General features: G+C 51.0%; 5 non-coding genes across 5 annotated transcripts; all 5 read left to right on the forward strand.

Annotated features, from left to right (window-relative positions):
- The first annotated feature begins 532 nt into the window (after positions 1-532).
- LOC126216623 (5S ribosomal RNA) lies at positions 533-651 on the forward strand. Its single transcript, XR_007542209.1, has one exon. It is a non-coding gene; the product is annotated as a 5S ribosomal RNA (ribosomal RNA).
- Positions 652-1,681: 1,030 nt separating this feature from the next.
- Positions 1,682-1,800, forward strand: LOC126216624 (5S ribosomal RNA). Its single transcript, XR_007542210.1, has one exon. It is a non-coding gene; the product is annotated as a 5S ribosomal RNA (ribosomal RNA).
- A 1,031-nt stretch (positions 1,801-2,831) lies between these two features.
- Positions 2,832-2,950, forward strand: LOC126216625 (5S ribosomal RNA). The gene has a single exon (XR_007542211.1). It is a non-coding gene; the product is annotated as a 5S ribosomal RNA (ribosomal RNA).
- Positions 2,951-3,979: 1,029 nt separating this feature from the next.
- LOC126216626 (5S ribosomal RNA) lies at positions 3,980-4,098 on the forward strand. Its single transcript, XR_007542212.1, has one exon. It is a non-coding gene; the product is annotated as a 5S ribosomal RNA (ribosomal RNA).
- A 1,036-nt stretch (positions 4,099-5,134) lies between these two features.
- LOC126216628 (5S ribosomal RNA) lies at positions 5,135-5,253 on the forward strand. The gene has a single exon (XR_007542213.1). It is a non-coding gene; the product is annotated as a 5S ribosomal RNA (ribosomal RNA).
- The last annotated feature ends 747 nt before the right edge of the window (positions 5,254-6,000 follow it).

Consider the following 6,000-nt stretch of genomic DNA (forward strand, 5'->3'; position numbering starts at 1 on the left):
GAAGCTCACATCGCCAGCAGTGGCGCCCTCCAACAAGACACTGCCACACGCCGCACAGGCCATACGCCGGTCGGCCGCGCGCCAGCCATCCACTGGACACCAGGGACAAGATGCGTCTTCCGCGAGTGTCGAAGGCTGCACGCGCCCAGCGGATGACAGGAGGTGCCACGAGCAGCTGTGCGTCTCACACACGCGGCGGCGCGCCCGCTAACTCGGCAGTCGCTCCGCTGGCACGTCGGATTGCGGAAGGAAGTGCTTACAATTACAATTCTGTTCATGTTTTGTTGTAAAGATGTTATCTTGTAACGATTTAATGTTAAAAAATAAATGTATAAATTTAACAAAAAATAAAAAAAACTACGAAGCGCGTCCTTCCGGTGCATAATTTTTGGAACTCAGGATTGCATTCGCGCTAACCCGACGATTTGTCAATAACAAATAATGCGCCTGAGTTCGACCGAAAAGTATGATTTTGTGTGTCTTGGGATAAGAACCGAATGCGAATTCTGCCGTGCGCCTACATTTTACGGGCGCCAACGGCCATACCATGTTGACTACACCGGTTCTCGTCCGATCACCGAAGTTAAGCAACATCGGGCCCGGTTAGTACTTGGATGGGTGACCGCCTGGGAACACCGGGTGCTGTTGGCCGCCCTTTATTTACTTGTTTTTTTATATACAGCCACCCCTGCCAGCCCTGTTTCCATACGACCTTTCTGAAGTGACAAAGATACTTCCTTAAGCATTTTAAACTACTGTAATGACCATAAGGTATGAAATTGCAGTAAATATCTCAGTTTGAGGGAGAATGTGCTAACCAAGTTCGCCAGGAAGTCTTTGAAAACGACAAAACAGTACGAATCGGCAGATATGTTCTGAAATACGTCAGCGCCTGTTGTTGTGTAGCGGTGTACAATTCCTACTTCGATATGTAATCATAAATTTATTCTTTCGTCTCGTCTCGTCATCTCCTGCAGACGTTTCTTGTGCTTGCGCTGTTATATGGGCCACGACCCGAGCGGCAGCGAGCGGCAGTCGAGCAAAGTCGGGACAAGTCGGGACGGGGCGGGGACAGGGACAGCGATAGGAATGGTGCGGATGCACTGCAAATTACGCAAACATCTCGTCTGAGGCGGAGGCGAGGCGAGGAAGCTCACATCGCCAGCAGTGGCGCCCTCCAACAAGACACTGCCACACGCCGCACAGGCCATACGCCGGTCGGCCGCGCGCCAGCCATCCACTGGACACCAGGGACAAGATGCGTCTTCCGCGAGTGTCGAAGGCTGCACGCGCCCAGCGGATGACAGGAGGTGCCACGAGCAGCTGTGCGTCTCACACACGCGGCGGCGCGCCCGCTAACTCGGCAGTCGCTCCGCTGGCACGTCGGATTGCGGAAGGAAGTGCTTACAATTACAATTCTGTTCATGTTTTGTTGTAAAGATGTTATCTTGTAACGATTTAATGTTAAAAAATAAATGTATAAATTTAACAAAAAATAAAAAAAAACTACGAAGCGCGTCCTTCCGGTGCATAATTTTTGGAACTCAGGATTGCATTCGCGCTAACCCGACGATTTGTCAATAACAAATAATGCGCCTGAGTTCGACCGAAAAGTATGATTTTGTGTGTCTTGGGATAAGAACCGAATGCGAATTCTGCCGTGCGCCTACATTTTACGGGCGCCAACGGCCATACCATGTTGACTACACCGGTTCTCGTCCGATCACCGAAGTTAAGCAACATCGGGCCCGGTTAGTACTTGGATGGGTGACCGCCTGGGAACACCGGGTGCTGTTGGCCGCCCTTTATTTACTTGTTTTTTTATATACAGCCACCCCTGCCAGCCCTGTTTCCATACGACCTTTCTGAAGTGACAAAGATACTTCCTTAAGCATTTTAAACTACTGTAATGACCATAAGGTATGAAATTGCAGTAAATATCTCAGTTTGAGGGAGAATGTGCTAACCAAGTTCGCCAGGAAGTCTTTGAAAACGACAAAACAGTACGAATCGGCAGATATGTTCTGAAATACGTCAGCGCCTGTTGTTGTGTAGCGGTGTACAATTCCTACTTCGATATGTAATCATAAATTTATTCTTTCGTCTCGTCTCGTCATCTCCTGCAGACGTTTCTTGTGCTTGCGCTGTTATATGGGCCACGACCCGAGCGGCAGCGAGCGGCAGTCGAGCAAAGTCGGGACAAGTCGGGACGGGGCGGGGGACAGGGACAGCGATAGGAATGGTGCGGATGCACTGCAAATTACGCAAACATCTCGTCTGAGGCGGAGGCGAGGCGAGGAAGCTCACATCGCCAGCAGTGGCGCCCTCCAACAAGACACTGCCACACGCCGCACAGGCCATACGCCGGTCGGCCGCGCGCCAGCCATCCACTGGACACCAGGGACAAGATGCGTCTTCCGCGAGTGTCGAAGGCTGCACGCGCCCAGCGGATGACAGGAGGTGCCACGAGCAGCTGTGCGTCTCACACACGCGGCGGCGCGCCCGCTAACTCGGCAGTCGCTCCGCTGGCACGTCGGATTGCGGAAGGAAGTGCTTACAATTACAATTCTGTTCATGTTTTGTTGTAAAGATGTTATCTTGTAACGATTTAATGTTAAAAAATAAATGTATAAATTTAACAAAAAATAAAAAAAAACTACGAAGCGCGTCCTTCCGGTGCATAATTTTTGGAACTCAGGATTGCATTCGCGCTAACCCGACGATTTGTCAATAACAAATAATGCGCCTGAGTTCGACCGAAAAGTATGATTTTGTGTGTCTTGGGATAAGAACCGAATGCGAATTCTGCCGTGCGCCTACATTTTACGGGCGCCAACGGCCATACCATGTTGACTACACCGGTTCTCGTCCGATCACCGAAGTTAAGCAACATCGGGCCCGGTTAGTACTTGGATGGGTGACCGCCTGGGAACACCGGGTGCTGTTGGCCGCCCTTTATTTACTTGTTTTTTTATATACAGCCACCCCTGCCAGCCCTGTTTCCATACGACCTTTCTGAAGTGACAAAGATACTTCCTTAAGCATTTTAAACTACTGTAATGACCATAAGGTATGAAATTGCAGTAAATATCTCAGTTTGAGGGAGAATGTGCTAACCAAGTTCGCCAGGAAGTCTTTGAAAACGACAAAACAGTACGAATCGGCAGATATGTTCTGAAATACGTCAGCGCCTGTTGTTGTGTAGCGGTGTACAATTCCTACTTCGATATGTAATCATAAATTTATTCTTTCGTCTCGTCTCGTCATCTCCTGCAGACGTTTCTTGTGCTTGCGCTGTTATATGGGCCACGACCCGAGCGGCAGCGAGCGGCAGTCGAGCAAAGTCGGGACAAGTCGGGACGGGGCGGGGACAGGGACAGCGATAGGAATGGTGCGGATGCACTGCAAATTACGCAAACATCTCGTCTGAGGCGGAGGCGAGGCGAGGAAGCTCACATCGCCAGCAGTGGCGCCCTCCAACAAGACACTGCCACACGCCGCACAGGCCATACGCCGGTCGGCCGCGCGCCAGCCATCCACTGGACACCAGGGACAAGATGCGTCTTCCGCGAGTGTCGAAGGCTGCACGCGCCCAGCGGATGACAGGAGGTGCCACGAGCAGCTGTGCGTCTCACACACGCGGCGGCGCGCCCGCTAACTCGGCAGTCGCTCCGCTGGCACGTCGGATTGCGGAAGGAAGTGCTTACAATTACAATTCTGTTCATGTTTTGTTGTAAAGATGTTATCTTGTAACGATTTAATGTTAAAAAATAAATGTATAAATTTAACAAAAAATAAAAAAAACTACGAAGCGCGTCCTTCCGGTGCATAATTTTTGGAACTCAGGATTGCATTCGCGCTAACCCGACGATTTGTCAATAACAAATAATGCGCCTGAGTTCGACCGAAAAGTATGATTTTGTGTGTCTTGGGATAAGAACCGAATGCGAATTCTGCCGTGCGCCTACATTTTACGGGCGCCAACGGCCATACCATGTTGACTACACCGGTTCTCGTCCGATCACCGAAGTTAAGCAACATCGGGCCCGGTTAGTACTTGGATGGGTGACCGCCTGGGAACACCGGGTGCTGTTGGCCGCCCTTTATTTACTTGTTTTTTTATATACAGCCACCCCTGCCAGCCCTGTTTCCATACGACCTTTCTGAAGTGACAAAGATACTTCCTTAAGCATTTTAAACTACTGTAATGACCATAAGGTATGAAATTGCAGTAAATATCTCAGTTTGAGGGGGAAGGGAGAATGTGCTAACCAAGTTCGCCAGGAAGTCTTTGAAAACGACAAAACAGTACGAATCGGCAGATATGTTCTGAAATACGTCAGCGCCTGTTGTTGTGTAGCGGTGTACAATTCCTACTTCGATATGTAATCATAAATTTATTCTTTCGTCTCGTCTCGTCATCTCCTGCAGACGTTTCTTGTGCTTGCGCTGTTATATGGGCCACGACCCGAGCGGCAGCGAGCGGCAGTCGAGCAAAGTCGGGACAAGTCGGGACGGGGCGGGGACAGGGACAGCGATAGGAATGGTGCGGATGCACTGCAAATTACGCAAACATCTCGTCTGAGGCGGAGGCGAGGCGAGGAAGCTCACATCGCCAGCAGTGGCGCCCTCCAACAAGACACTGCCACACGCCGCACAGGCCATACGCCGGTCGGCCGCGCGCCAGCCATCCACTGGACACCAGGGACAAGATGCGTCTTCCGCGAGTGTCGAAGGCTGCACGCGCCCAGCGGATGACAGGAGGTGCCACGAGCAGCTGTGCGTCTCACACACGCGGCGGCGCGCCCGCTAACTCGGCAGTCGCTCCGCTGGCACGTCGGATTGCGGAAGGAAGTGCTTACAATTACAATTCTGTTCATGTTTTGTTGTAAAGATGTTATCTTGTAACGATTTAATGTTAAAAAATAAATGTATAAATTTAACAAAAAATAAAAAAAACTACGAAGCGCGTCCTTCCGGTGCATAATTTTTGGAACTCAGGATTGCATTCGCGCTAACCCGACGATTTGTCAATAACAAATAATGCGCCTGAGTTCGACCGAAAAGTATGATTTTGTGTGTCTTGGGATAAGAACCGAATGCGAATTCTGCCGTGCGCCTACATTTTACGGGCGCCAACGGCCATACCATGTTGACTACACCGGTTCTCGTCCGATCACCGAAGTTAAGCAACATCGGGCCCGGTTAGTACTTGGATGGGTGACCGCCTGGGAACACCGGGTGCTGTTGGCCGCCCTTTATTTACTTGTTTTTTTATATACAGCCACCCCTGCCAGCCCTGTTTCCATACGACCTTTCTGAAGTGACAAAGATACTTCCTTAAGCATTTTAAACTACTGTAATGACCATAAGGTATGAAATTGCAGTAAATATCTCAGTTTGAGGGAGAATGTGCTAACCAAGTTCGCCAGGAAGTCTTTGAAAACGACAAAACAGTACGAATCGGCAGATATGTTCTGAAATACGTCAGCGCCTGTTGTTGTGTAGCGGTGTACAATTCCTACTTCGATATGTAATCATAAATTTATTCTTTCGTCTCGTCTCGTCATCTCCTGCAGACGTTTCTTGTGCTTGCGCTGTTATATGGGCCACGACCCGAGCGGCAGCGAGCGGCAGTCGAGCAAAGTCGGGACAAGTCGGGACGGGGCGGGGACAGGGACAGCGATAGGAATGGTGCGGATGCACTGCAAATTACGCAAACATCTCGTCTGAGGCGGAGGCGAGGCGAGGAAGCTCACATCGCCAGCAGTGGCGCCCTCCAACAAGACACTGCCACACGCCGCACAGGCCATACGCCGGTCGGCCGCGCGCCAGCCATCCACTGGACACCAGGGACAAGATGCGTCTTCCGCGAGTGTCGAAGGCTGCACGCGCCCAGCGGATGACAGGAGGTGCCACGAGCAGCTGTGCGTCTCACACACGCGGCGGCGCGCCCGCTAACTCGGCAGTCGCTCCGCTGGCACGTCGGATTGCGGAAGG

The sequence above is a fragment of the Schistocerca nitens genome, unplaced genomic scaffold, assembly GCF_023898315.1.
Source record: "Schistocerca nitens isolate TAMUIC-IGC-003100 unplaced genomic scaffold, iqSchNite1.1 HiC_scaffold_26, whole genome shotgun sequence".
Classification (NCBI taxonomy): domain Eukaryota; kingdom Metazoa; phylum Arthropoda; class Insecta; order Orthoptera; family Acrididae; genus Schistocerca; species Schistocerca nitens.